This window comes from Mustela lutreola, chromosome 6 (assembly GCF_030435805.1).
Source record: "Mustela lutreola isolate mMusLut2 chromosome 6, mMusLut2.pri, whole genome shotgun sequence".
Lineage (NCBI taxonomy): Eukaryota > Metazoa > Chordata > Mammalia > Carnivora > Mustelidae > Mustela > Mustela lutreola.
The window spans coordinates 120,137,912-120,152,301 of NC_081295.1; the positions used below are offsets into that span (position 1 = coordinate 120,137,912).

Here is a 14,390-nt window from a genome sequence, read left to right on the forward strand (position 1 = left end):
GGATCTGGCTCTCTGCTCAGCAGGGAACCTGCTCCCTCATTGCCCACCGCCCCACCCCCGTCTCTCTGCCTACTTGTGATCTCTCTGTCAAATAAATAAAATCTTTATAAATAAATAAATTTTAATTTTATTTCATTTTTAAAGATTTTATTTATCAGAGAGGAAGAGAGAGAAAGAGCTCACACAAGGAGAGTAGCAGGCAGAGAGAGATGTGGGCTTCCTGCCAAGCAAGGAGCCCGATGTGACACTCGGTCCCAGGACCCTGGGATTATGACCTGAGCTGAAGTCAGACACTTAATCGACAGAGCCACCCAGGCATCCCCCCCCCTTTTTTTTTTAATTTTAAATATGCTCCATACCCAATGTGGGGCTTGAAGTCGCAAACCTGAGATCGAGAGTTGCATGCTCTACCGAGCCAGCCAGGCGTCCCTTCCTCAGGTGATGATTATTAAATAGAAGATGACAAAACTATATGACCTGATGCAAATTTAGTTTACATATAATTCTAATACCATGTATATATTACATACAGTACACGTATTGGGACAGTGCATCTTCTGTGTCCTGTTACCAGTGATTCAGCCTGGAGCCCAAACTGACATAGCCCCAACCTCAGGGAACTTAGAGCCAATTAAAGAGATGGACCTTTTTTTTTTTTTAAGATTTTATTTATTTATTTGACAGAGAGATCACAAGCAGGCAGAGAGGCAGTCGGGGGTGGGGGCGGGGAAGCAGGCTCCCCACTGATCAGAGAGCCAGATGCAGGCTCTATCCCTGAGATCATGAAATTGGCAAGGTCCCAGGACCCTGAGATCATGACCTGAGCCGAGGGCAGAGACTTAACTCCCTGAGCCACCCAGGCGTCCCTAAAGAGATGGACCTTAAACACAGGGCCATATCATTGGAAGACTCCACAGTAACAGGCATAAAAATAAATTATAAGTTTTAAAAGACCGTAATTCAACTTTAGTTCAAATCAGTTACAAGTGACAGTGATGTCTAATGGAAAATGTTACAAGAAAAGAATTTCAGTGACCTGAGATCTTTCAGTGTAGCTTGGGTACACGTACAAGCAAAGCTATAGGTATAGACAGTAGGAGTCAAGGTGGACTCCAGATTACAACAGACCAACATCTGGCCAAGGGGAAGACGCTTTTTCAAAATCAGTTTTAGGTAGGCTCTGTCTCTAGCCAAAGAGTAACTGCTATTTCATTTTTTGTTGTTGTTGTTTCCATTTCATTTTAAAAAGGGGGATAAATGTGGAATTTAAGAAACAAAACAGAGACTCATAGGGGAAGGGAGGGGAAAATAAAATAAGATGAAATCAGTGAGGGAGACAAACTGAGGAAACAAACAGAGTTGCTGGAGGAGCAGTGGATGAGGGCAATGGGGTAACTGGGGGATGGGCACTGGGTATTAAACACAACCGAGGGGTGCCTGGGTGGCTCAGTGGGTTAAAGCCTCTGCCTTTGGCTCAGGTCATGAGATTGAGCCCCGCATCAGGCTCTTTGCTTGACAGGAAGCCTGCTTCCTCCTCTCTCTCTCTGCCTGCCTCTCTGCCTACTTGTGATCTCTCTCTGTCAAATAAATAAATCTTTAAAAAATAAATAAACACAACTGAATAACAACACTACTTCTGAAACTAATGATATATTGTATGTTAATTAAATTTAAATAAACTGAATTTAAATTAAATTGAATTAAATAGTAAATTAATAGTAAATAAAATAAATAAAATAAAATAGTAAATAAATAAATAAAAGTGAGATAAAATCAGGTAGCCTCTGTGATAGGCAGCTTTTACCTCCAGAAATTATAACCTAAAATTTAAGGCTTTTTTCATTATAGAAAATTGCATTTGTCAGACCATTTGTTATAGCAAATTGTGTTTGTTCACTTCAAGTTAAAATTATATTTTGTTATATTTGCACATCAACCTTACATTGATAGCTCCGTCTGAGACCTTGCCGATTTCATTATAGTTAATCATATCTACATATTATCTTGCCAAGTTAAATTCCAAATCTACAGTTTCCCTCCTTGTGAGTTATTCAAGTTAAAAAAAAAAAAAGGTATTATAGCACAGTTGCTTTCAAAAAACATATCACTGCAGGGCTCATGGGTGGAATGGGTTAAGCATCTGCTTTGGGCTCTGGTTATGATCCCAAGATCCTGAGATCGAGTCCCACATCAGACTCCCTGCTCAGTGGGCAGCCTGCTTCTCCCTCTCCCTGCTCTCTCACACTCACTCTCTCTCAAATAAATAAATTAAATTAAAAACACATCACTGGGGCGCCTGGGTGGCTCAGTGGGTTAAGCCGCTGCCTTCGGCTCAGGTCATGATCTCAGGGTCCTGGGATCGAGGCCCGCATCGGGCTCTCTGCTCAGCAGGGAGCCTGCTTCCCTCTCTCTCTCTCTGCCTGCCTCTCCATCTACTTGTGATTTCTCTCTGTCAAATAAATAAATAAAATCTTTAAAAAAAAAAAACAAACACATCACTGCTTCTGGATTCTCCACAAAGGAGAGCATTTAGGATGCAAAGTACATGAAGAAGTCTATCCGCTGGTATATACACTACATTCAAAATTGTGTTTGGAGAAAAGAGGATGCGTAAGAAAAAGAGTAGGGAAAAATAATCAAAAAGCAAAACTTTTCACTATTTTCAAATGTCATGTGACATGGTTATGATACCTAGTTTCCCTGAGATGGAGGATTAAGTCTCACTCCGCCCCATCTCACCTCACCCCATCTCAACATCCGTTGAGATGTTTTTGAGGACACAAAGATGGGATGGGGAACATTGGAAAATTCCTCTTGGCATTGTTCTACCCAAAGACTAATAGAGATTTTTAGTCCATGTGGTAATTATTTCCCCAGTGACTTTCCAGTTCTCAGAGAGATAAGAGAGCTCCTGACATTAACTACAACAGACGACTGGATGCTCTTTTGCCATCTCTTCTCCCTGCTCTTCCAGACTATCCGAACACAGATAATCACACAGATTCGGATAGCAGGGGAAGCAAGATGGGGGATGAGAACGCCCACGTGACACTGGATGTGAGGGCACTTTCAAAGGCCAGGAACCATCTAGGCTCCATCTCAAACTGCTACAAGAATGTTCTTTTCCACCATGTGTCCAGGTCACAAAATTCCACTACTACTTGCTCACTGAATGAATGTCCTACAGAGTTTCTTATAAATTTTCATATCCAGACTGGGAAATAACTGGTCATGAAAGTAGGGTAGATATTGGGCTAGAAGAAGGAAATGTGTCTTTCTATATTTTAGTATAATTTCTTTGATGGGAAATGAAAGGTGTTAAGTAAAAAGGGGGTTAATGTATATGATTCCTGTCTTGAGAGCGAAAGAGTAAGGTCAGTTATCCCTCTGAAAAGCAATGTCAAAAATCCAGGGAAAACACACGCTTTGAAACAGATCTAAGAAACCATCTTCCCTTCTTTGGTCAGTGCTCCTCAGAAAAAAAAATTAGTCATAAAAGGAAAAAAAAAAGTGTTACTACACTTAATAATGTCTTGCTTCATTTTTTTTTTAAAGATTTTATTTATTGGGACACCTGGGTGGCTCAGTTGGTTAAGCAGCTGCCTTCGGCTCAGGTCATTCATGATCCCAGCGTCCTGGGATTGAGTCCCACATCGGGCTCCTTGCTCAGCAGGGAGCCTGCTTCTCCTTCTGCCTCTGCCTGCTATTCTGTCTGCCTGTGTTCGTTCTCTCCCCCTCTCTCTGATAAAGAAATAAAATTAAAAAAAAAAAGATTTTATTTATTTATTTGACAGAGAGAGATCACAAGTAGGCAGAGAGAGAGGAAGGGAAGCAGGCTCCCTGCTGAGCAGAGAGCCCGATCGATGCAGGACTCAATCCCAGGACCCTGAGATCATGACCTGAGCCGAAGGCAGCGGCTTAACCCACTGAGCCACTCAGGCGCCCGCTTCATTTTTTTTTTTTATATTTTATTTATTTGACAGAGAGAAATCACAACTAGGCAGAGGCAGGCAGAGAGAGAAGGAAGCAGGCTCCCCGCTGAGCAGAGAGCCCGATGCGGGGCTCGATTCCAGGACCCTGAGATCATGACCTGAGCTAAAGGCAGAGGCTTCAACCCACTGAGCCACCCAGGCGCCCCTCTTGCTTCATTTTTATGCAGGATGCAAATTCAGTGTAAGAAGCACTCTGATCAGGGGCGCCTGGGTGGCTCAGTGGGTTAAAGCCTCTGCCTTCAGCTCAGGTTATGATCCCAGGATCCTGGGACCGAGCCCCGCATCTGGCTCTCTGCTCATCGGGGAGCCTGCTTCCTCCATCTCTCTCTGCCTGCCTTTCTGTCTACTTGTGATCTCTGTCTGTCAAATAAATAAATAAAATCGTAAAAAAAAAAAAAAAAAAGCGCACTCTGATCAGTAGCTTCTTCTTCAGAAAGGCAGCAGTTAGTGGCCTCCCTGCCCCTGGAATTTGAAATGTATTACCTGGTCAACTTGGGCCTGGGTGATGCCAAGAACAACATCCAAGGGGCCAGAAGTTGGAAAACAACACACTTAAGTGTATGTAGAAGCCTATACCTCAGTCCTGACAGTAGGGAAGAAAGCCCTGGAAGAGTCTTATGAAAAAAAATTGATTCTTGCTCATAAAGAAGAAGTGGAACAAGAAGCAGATAATATTCTGAAGGATGCTGATATCAATGGTGTTGCCTTCCTTGTGATTGATGATCCATTTGGGGCTACAACATACAGGGATCTTATTCTGAGAGCAACGAAACTGGGAATCTCTTATGGAGTTATTCAAAATGATTCCATAATAAATGCTATAGGCTGCTGTGGTTTACAGTTGTGTAAATTTGGAGAGATAGTTTCTGTTGGTTTTTTGGGCACTCGGAGACCAGAAAGCTTCTTTGACAAAGTGAAGAAAGGACAGAACAGCCCGCACACCCTGTCCCGGATATAGAAGTAAAGGAGCAGTCTTCGGAAAATCTCATCGAAGGAAGTAAGACCTCTGAACCTTCTTGGTATGTGAATGAAAATCAAGCAGCGCAGCAACTTCTGGAGATTGTTTGGAATCAAAGAATATGAGGAGAAGAATCAGTAGTTACCAAGGAGACGTGTGTTAGCTTAGCCAGGACCAGAAAATTGCAGCCAGCACTTGCAGCAAACGCATGCTATGGACTTGGGAAGACCATCAAATGCCTTAATTATCACAGGAAACAACATGCATCTGCTAGAGATGGAGATGGCTCAGGCGGTTTTCCATTCTAGCAAAATAGCTCAGAATCCCGAAGCCTTGATGGACTTTACATCCTAAACAATACATTCTGTATTGTTAGATAATTAATTTCAGTCCTATGCCTCTACAACAACAAACTGAACAGTTCTTTCGACTTATCTAATAAATGTAAAATAAGAGACCAAGAAGATAGCTATTGACTCAGCAATTAAAACACAAAAAAGAAGTCTTTGTTGGGGGCCAGCTGTGGCACAGAGCCAGGGGCACAGCTGTGCTCATGACTCAAAGTGCTGGGCACACAGCAGAGACAGGACAGACACAGTCCCTGCCTTTTTGTTGGTTTTAAGATTTTATTTATTTATTAGAGAGACAGTGTGGGGGGGAGGTGTGAGCATGAGCAGGGGCAAGGGCAGAGGGAGAGGAAAGCCCAACTTGGGGCTTGATCCCAGGACCCTCAGATCATGACCAGAGCTGAAGGCAGACACTTAACTGATTGAGCCACCCTGGCACACTAGTCCCTGCCCTTTTGGAAGTTCTCACCCACTGAGGAGTGCGGTAGATGAGCAGGTAGAGAGGCAACGACCAGAACTTAGCGATCACAGATGTGACATCCTCAGCACAACAGGTACAGTAGTGAGCATTCTCTTCCCTCAGGAGGCCAGAATCTGGAAAGCAGTAAGTGCAATGTAAAAATGTATTCACTTTGAGATTTCTATTTAGCTCTTTGAAGTTGTCCGAATCTAATTAGTGAGCCCTTTGTTAATTAAAAAAAAGGCTTCCGTTCTTCAAAGAAAAATTCATATCTGGTCTTCTATTTTCTTTTTTAAGACTTACTTTCAAGGGTGCCTGTGTGGCTCAGTGGGTTAAGCCTCTGCCTTCGGCTCAGGTCATGATCTCAGGGTCCTGGGACTGAGGCCTGCATTGGGCTCTCTGCTCAGCAAGGAGCCTGCTTCTCCTCTCTGTCTCTGCCTGCCTCTCTGCCTACTTGTGTCCTCTCTCTCTGCCAAATAAATAAATAAAATCTTTTTTAAAAAATAAAGAAATAGGGACACCTGGGTGGCTCAGTTGGTTAAGCAGCTGCCTTCAGCTCAGGTCATGATCCCAGCGTCCTGGGATGGAGTCCCACATCCGGCTCCTTGCTCAGCAGGGAGCCTGCTTCTCCCTCAGCCTCTGCCTGCCATTCTGTCTGCCTGTGCTCGCTCTCTCTCCCTCTCTCTCTGAAGAATAAATAAAATCTTTAAAAAATAATAATAAATAAAAAAATAAACTTGAAGTTTAAAAAATAAAAAAAAAAAGACATTACTTTCAAGTAATCTTTACTTGAACTCACAACCCCGACATCAAGTGGTGCTAGCTCTACTAACTGAGCCAGTCAGGTGCCCATTATATTTTCTTTATAAAGGAGACCTTTCTTTCTTTTAAAGTTTTATTTATTTATTTATTTGTTTATTTACTTGAGAGAGACAGCACACACAAATGGGGTGAGGGGCAGAGGGAGAAGTTCCCGGGCAGGGAGCCCGATATGGGGCTTGAAATGGATCTCCAGGATCATGACCCGAACTGAAGGCAGACACTTAACTGAGCCACCCAGACACCCCTAAAGACGGCCTTAAAGAGGTGCCTGGCTGGCTCAGTTAGTAGATTAAGTGACTCTTGATCTTGGGATTGTGAATTCAAGCCCCAGGTTGGGTGTAGAGACTACTTAAAAATAAAACCTTAAAAAAAGAGAAGGCCTTACATATGTTTTTCGTCGCCATGGCTTAAATGGTCCAGTGTGCTGCTCATGATGTCCACATGGCCAGATTCCTCCAGGGCAAATCCAGCTACAAAGCTTCCTTAAATTCCTCAAACCTGCGGGGTGCCTAGGTTACTCAGTCAAGTCTCTGCCTTTGGCTCAGGTTATGATCTCAGAGTCCTGGGGTGAGGGAGCCCCATGTCAGGCTCCCTGCTCGGCGGGGAGTCCACTTCTCCCTCTCCCCCACCACCCTGCTTCTGCTCTCTCTCTCTCTCCATCTCGTGCTCTCTCTCTTTCTCTCAAATAAATAAAAAAAATCTTAAAAAGAAAAGAGGGTCCCTGTTGCCCCATAGAGTCACCAACATTTGTTATTAGCGGACTCATCTTTGCTGATTTGATGGATGTAAAATGTTATCTCATTGTTATTTTAATTGACAGTTTTTGTTTCTTCTTTGAGTTATCTTTCATACTATTTTCACTTTTTCTGTTGGGGTTATTGTCTTATATTGATTTGAGGAAGTTCTCCATAAATTCTTGATAGTAATTCTTCTTGGTTATATGCCTATGTATGATGTCTTCTATAATGTGCGTTTTATTACTACTTTAATTTTTGAAATAGCAGTATATTCACATGTATTTCAAAAGGCACACAAAGATAACCAGGGTTCTTTCAAAAATTAAGTACAGAATTACCATATGACTGACCGAACTCTAGCCATGTTCCTCTAAACCCTTTCCATCTAGCCCTATAAAGACTTAATTACCACAGCATTGTTCCTAATAGTTCAATACCACATCCCTAGGATGGATGACCCTGTCCCACTTAAAGTGCCTGCCTGAGAAAACTCGAGGCTGCCAAAGAACTTACTGTTTGTTCCAATCAACACCTCAAGGTATGCCCCTGTCTCCCAGCCTCTGTAGGAGTGTGACAGCCTAACCTGGATAAGCACCAGTTAATAAACCTAAATGGATGTCACATGATCAACCACTCCACTTCCTGCTTTTTGTAATTCTTCACTTTACAAAGTCAGCTACTCACCCCTCCTTCCTGTTCCCTCATTCTCCCTTATAAATGCCCAGTTACCTCTGTCCAAATCAGAGTTGAGTTTCATTCATGCTGGCCTCTTTTCCTTACTGCAACAGTATCCTACTACCGACTAGAAACTGTCCTTACCCCTTTAAGCAGGGTCGTTTTGTGCATGAACCAGCAATTTTACCTGAGAAATAAAAGCATACGTCCACACAGAAAATTGTACAGAATGTTTGTAGCGGCACTATTTACAATAGTCAAAAGGTAGAAACAACCCAAGTGTCCATCAACTGATGAATGGCTAAACAAATTATGATATATACATAGAATGGAATAGTAAGGATTCAGCCATATAAAGGAATGTAGTACTGAAACAGGCTACTTTTTTTTTTTTTTGATACACGCTACTTTGATGAACCCCCAAAACATTATGTTAAATGTAAGAAGCTAGACACAAAAGATCACATATAGTGTGATTCCCTTTTTTTTTTTTTTAAGATTTATTTCCTTATCTTAGAGAGAGAGAGCATGAGCAGGGGTGGGGGGTGAGCAGAGGGAGAGAAAGAAGGGAAGCAGACTCCCAGTGAGCAAGGAGCCCAATGCCAGGCGATCTCAAGACCCTGAGATAATGACCTGAGCCAAAACCAAGAGTGGAAGGCTTAATGGACTGAGCCAACAAGATGCCCTGTGTGGTTCCTTTTTTTTTTTTTTTTTAAGATTTTATGTATTTATTTGGGGGGGGGGGCACACATGAGCAGGGAGAGAGGCAGAGGGAGAGAGACCAGCAGACACCCTGCCCTGATCATGACCCTGAGATCACGACCTGAGCCAAAGTCAGACGCTCAACCAATTGAGCCACCCAGGCACCCATGTGTGATTCCTTTTCATAAGATATATGCAGTCTATAGGCAAATAGGCAAATCCATAGATATAGAAAGCAGATTAGAGGTTACTAGGGGATGAAGTCAGGGGGAAAATGGAGTGTTCACTTAATGAATGTGAAGCGGTTTAATGGGGTGATGAAAAAGTTTTGGAAACTAGAGAAAGAAGCAAGATTTCTGCTGAGCAGAGAGCCCAGTTCAGGGCTTGATCCCAGGACTCTGGGATCATAACCTGAGCAGGAGGCAGATGCCTAATGACTAAACCACCCAGGCACCCCTGGAACTTGATCTTAAATAGGTGCTAAGTGAATATAGAAAATTATTTCTCACAGAGTCTAGTGTTCAAGCATATTTTGTCTTGCTGAAAAATCCCATTTTGAATTTCAATGCATATTGGCTCTTTCCTTTTTTAAGAAGCAAGGAGGGGTAGAAGGAGAGGGAAGAATCTGGAGCAGATTCCACAGTGAGCACAGATCTCATGCAGGGTTCAATCCCATGACCATGAGATCATGACTTGGGCTGAGACCAAGAGTTGGACACGTAACCAACTGAGCCATCCAGGCTCCCCTCTTTTCTTTAAAAAAAAATTTTTTTTTTTTTTTAAATCTCAGAGGGATAGAGAAAGCAAGGGAGAGGCAGAGTGTGCCTCTGTGCTCTGATGAGCACAGCGCCCAAGACTGGTGGAGCTTGATCCCAAAACCCTGAGACCAGGACCTGAGCTGAAATCAGGAGCTGAATGCTCAAGTGACTGAGCCACACAGGTGCCCCTCTTTTCCTCTCTCAGCAATCTGAACCTCCTCACAAGCATATTGATGCCATAACCAAGTAAGGAGGAGGTCATTTCCTTGCTAAGGGCAAAGAGAAAAACACATTAATAGTTTCTAAGGATCTAAGCCAATGGTTAAACTTATTCCAGCTCCCTGCTCTACTTGACTTCCCTACTCTGAAGTCCAGTGAAGTTTTGTCCACTTCTTTGAGTGTGGACATGGACACATGTGTCAGTGTGGGTGTATGCATGTGTATATACATATGTGTGACAATGTTGAGTAAAATCAGTCCTCCAATTATTTGCCTTTTTAAGATTTTATTTATTTCAGAGAGACAGAGAGGGCAATAGAGAGAGCACACAAGTAGGGAGGACAGGCAGAAGGAGAGGGAGAAGCAGACTACATCCTGAGCAGGGAGCCCAATGTGGGGTTTGACCCCAAGACCCTGGGATCATGACCTGATCCAAAGGCATCTGCTTAATAGACTGAGCCACCCAGGCACCCGGCCAATTATTCTTTCAAAACATTTTTCTTATGCCGCAAGTCTGGCTTTTAAAACCCCAACGCAAAAAAATTGACACATTTATAATTGGTGTTAACTATTATCATTCTTTTCTTGAGATAAAACCAGAACCCTTGTTCTCTGTGAAGAGAATAAGGACAGGGGTTACAGGAGAGATAGGATAATTGGTTACTATTTTGAAGATCTTTTATCTCTACCATCCATGTCAATGGCAATAGAGAGAAGAGAAGGCAGTAATGGTGACCCAACCAAACTGTCACTGGGCTGTCTAGCCCTCTGGCTCCTCTTTCAGCTTCCTTGAGCCCATAATCCTGGCACCAATAACCTTTGAATGCAGCAAAATGAAGTCAAGGTATTTTTGAGTCTTAACCATATGCCCAAGCAGTATTTTATGTACTTTCATACACATTACCTCATTTTATTCTCAAAGCAATCCTTCAAGGTAGGTATTAGCATTTTCACTTTTTAATGATGAAGGAACACAGACTGAAAGAGGTTAAATAACTTCTCCAAAGCTTCACAGCTAGAACATGAAAGAGGTGGGATTCAAACCCTATCCTCTGTGATTTCTAACCTCATCATCCTTTCCTTAGATTAAGGTACCTCTTGAGACAATGTGTCAGCACCACATGGGGAGGATTCTATAAAGATGAGTATGTCCTTTCTTGTAGGAGTTTATTTTTAAAACAAGTATGAAAGTGAGTTTACTTAACCTGGCTTTAAACTAAAGGCATCAGATTTAAGCCACTGCAAAAAAAATCACAAGTGGAGAGTAAGGCCCTAGCTCCCTTGCCACATATTAGAGGGAACTCATACTAGGACAGGTCAAAATGCCACTCAATCTGGCGGTAATGTTTGGGACATTTCCCACTCTTGTGAGGCTTTTGAAGCCTAACAGTAAGTAAAGAAAACAATGCCTAAGTTCATATTTTTAGAGATTTTTAAAAATTCTAGAATCCATGTTTTCTTCCAGACCAGTCTGTTTTTATCTGCCCTGCATGTTTAGTCCTTTTTGAGCATGGTCTAAATGTCATCAGACATTCTTGGTGGGTAGAGGAAGTGCCTCAAACATCAAGAACCCAGAGTTCTTCTGGTTCAGTTGGTTATCTGTTGATACACAACAAACTACACCAAAACTTGGTATCTGAAAATAGTAATTATTTTATCGTTTCTCACAATGCAGTGGGTCAGGAATTCCAGCAGGCCATAGCCTGCTTCTGATTCATAGGTGTCTGCTGGGACTGGAATGTACACAAGGGCTTCATCATTCACATGTCTTAAGCCTCAGCTTGGAGGGCTCAAGTGGCCAGGGGATGACAGCAATTGCTCAACTGGGGTCATATATCTGAGGCCTCAATTCTCATCATCACTGGCTTCCTCAGTTCCTTATTGTGAAATCTCAGGGCCCCTCCCTCTCCATTTGACCTTTCCACACAGTAACTCCAACACAGTAGACAGACTTCTTACCTAGAGATTCTAAGTTCCCAAGAGAGGAAAAATGGAACCTGCTAGGGTCCCTTTAGGCTTAGGCTCAGAACTGAGTCTTAGTCACGTCCAGTGTACCCTACTGGTTACATTGTGACAGGGCCGGCACTGAGTCAAAGAGAGGGAATTACTCAATGTTGTAAATACTGGGAGGCATCCCCTAGGAGTCACAATGCAGCAGACCACCATAGGTCTCAACCTGCTTCAACCAGTCTGGCAGAAAGTTCCCTCCCTTGGTGTTTTTAGATGAGCCCACAAGAGGCCTTATGTGTGTTTGCAAACATCAGCTATAGCCACCATAGTATCTGCCATGTTCCTCCTCTCTCATTCTGGTTCAATCCTCATAGTTTTCAGAGCTGCTAAGGAAGCTTTGCTGTTACTACAACTGATACCCTACATGCCATCAACCGATCCTCAGAACACCACATCAATGCTGGGGTTTGTGACAAACTGGGACAATGAGTCCTACAGTAGTAGAACTTGTGTCTGGCATCCCTGATGTCTCTCAGGAAACAGCTTCTTCCGCTGATGAACTGGGGCCTACAAACCACTGGCGCTCAAACTTGTGCTGGGGCTTGGGGTGATGGTGAGCAGACTCACATTATCACTTTCTCTTTCTTAGATACAAAGCAAAAGGTCAATCAGTGCTCTCAAGCTTCTAAAGCAATGAAGGCAGAAAGTAGAAGGGGAGACACCTTCACCAGCCAGACAAGATGCTCTGCTCTTCATCTAACTTGGTGACAATCTGAGAAGCTACTGAAGTGGAATTCTCCAGTCAGCTGGAGGTAAAATGTCACAAATGTCCGTAATTTTAAAATATAGGTTATAAAAGGACACAGAAGGAATTCAGCTAAAGAATTCTTTTTAATGCTCAAAATCACACAGCAAAGAGAATAGAAAAGGAGACAACAGCAACAACATGTTGGAAACTGGAAAGCTGAAAAGCGAGTGGTAACCAATTTCGCAGGCCCTAGGGAGCTGAGGAAAGCAGAGCAGCATCCAAATTTACATCACAGAAGCTGCTGAAGGAATCAGTGACAACAGCCACCTAAGGAGGTGAATACGCGGCCAAAAGCAGAATGTCTAGTTGGAAGTCCACTTAAGAGGCAGCTGAACCCCAAATACCTCTCCTCTGAGAACAGGTATGGGACTTCCTCTCCCAAACTAGTGTAAGTTTGAGGATTTATATCCTAGAAGTTACCAAGTAGAGGGTCTCTAGACGAGAACACAGACAGCAAGGGTGTCATCCTAAAATAGGAGGTGAAAGTTTAGAGTTTTCCACTGAAAGTTGGGACTCACAGTCTTTTCCCCCCACTTAGATCACTTAGAACTCTGGCAGTCACACTAGAACCTTTCACACAGGAGATACTCTTTTTGTCCTTTTGACAAGGGCAAAAGAAAAGATCTAAAAATGCAGATGGGTGTATCTAAGTGATAGCCCAGCTAGATCACTACCCCACCCATATCCCCTGGGCAGTCGCACTTCAGTGTACTCTTGCTGACTTCAGCTGTCAGCCTCTGAGGCTCTTTGCCTGTGGTCTCTCTCCAAAGCCAGGGAAAGCTATTCTGCTTAGGTATATGGCAGGCCAGAAGTGTTAGGGAATTAATAACCTCCCCACTGAGAGTGATTCTCAACCAATGACTGTCAGGATTTGTTGTATTAATACCCGGTTTCCCTTCCCCTTGCTTGCAATACTGAGGTGTGTGTTTTACACCATTTTCTCAGAATTTCTCCATAGGATTAAGCCTTAGTCATTCTCAGTCATTGTTAGCATTATGGCTGCCTTCTCTTTCCCGTTTTACTTCCGTGCTCTCCTACCTATGTTTCCACTGAGTAGTTCCATTACAGTATATGTCTCAGGATCTCTTTTGAGAGTACCCAAACTAAGACAATCACAACAAAACTGAAAATGCCCATGCAAATTGAGTGGAACTTCTAATCAGCCTTGTAGTGCCCCCTTCTAAATATAAACAGTCAAGGATGACCAGAAATTCAAGAAAAAAAAATCTGTCTTGAAATATGGAGATCAAACAGAACAAAAATAAAATAACTTGGAGGAAACAGAGACTAAAACGGGAGAAGAAAACATACCAAAAATCTATTATTAATATCCTCAAAAGAATTAAGAAATTAGAGTCATAAAATAAGAAGATTATAAAAAAATAGCATTCAGAAAACAAAACAAAACTTCCGAAAATTAAAAAAAAAAAGTGACAGCAGATATGAAAAACATAATATGGAAGATGGACAAAAAAGAAGATAAGAAAAGAAAAAGAAGATCTGAAAAATAAAGTCAGAGAAGTAGAATAAAAAGAAAACAATATAAAAAATGAGAGGAAAAAAAAATTCAGGCAGTCCAAGAGGTCCAATACATGATTTGGGGAATTGTATAAAGACAGAATAGAGGGTCACCTGGGTGGCTCAGTGGGTTAAAGCCTCTGCCTTCAGCTCAGGTCATGATCCCAGGGTACTGGGATCGAGCCCCGCATCAGACTCTCTGCTTATTGGGGAGCCTGCTTCCCCCTCTCTCTCTGCCTGCCTCTCTGCATACTTGTGATCTCTGTCTGTCAAATAAATAAATAAAATTTAAAAAAAAAGAGAACATTTGGAAGGATATCATCAAAGAAATAATTTTAGAAAATCTCCCAGAACTGATGGACATGAGTTTATAAAGTGAAGGTGCCCCGCATATTGAAGAAAATATTCCAGTTCCAGAGCAATATCATTTTAAAATTTCACTAG

General features: G+C 42.4%; 1 long non-coding RNA gene and 1 pseudogene across 1 annotated transcript in view; both read left to right on the top strand.

Annotated features, from left to right (window-relative positions):
- Positions 1 to 14,390, top strand: part of LOC131834256 (uncharacterized) — a 41,884-nt gene that overhangs the window by 4,176 nt on the left and 23,318 nt on the right. The window contains exon 2 of the long non-coding RNA XR_009354802.1: positions 12,270 to 12,432. This is a non-coding gene — a long non-coding RNA (uncharacterized LOC131834256). The remainder of the gene's footprint in view (positions 1 to 12,269; positions 12,433 to 14,390) is intronic.
- LOC131834250 (diphthine methyl ester synthase-like) lies at positions 4,467 to 5,349 on the top strand (annotated as a pseudogene).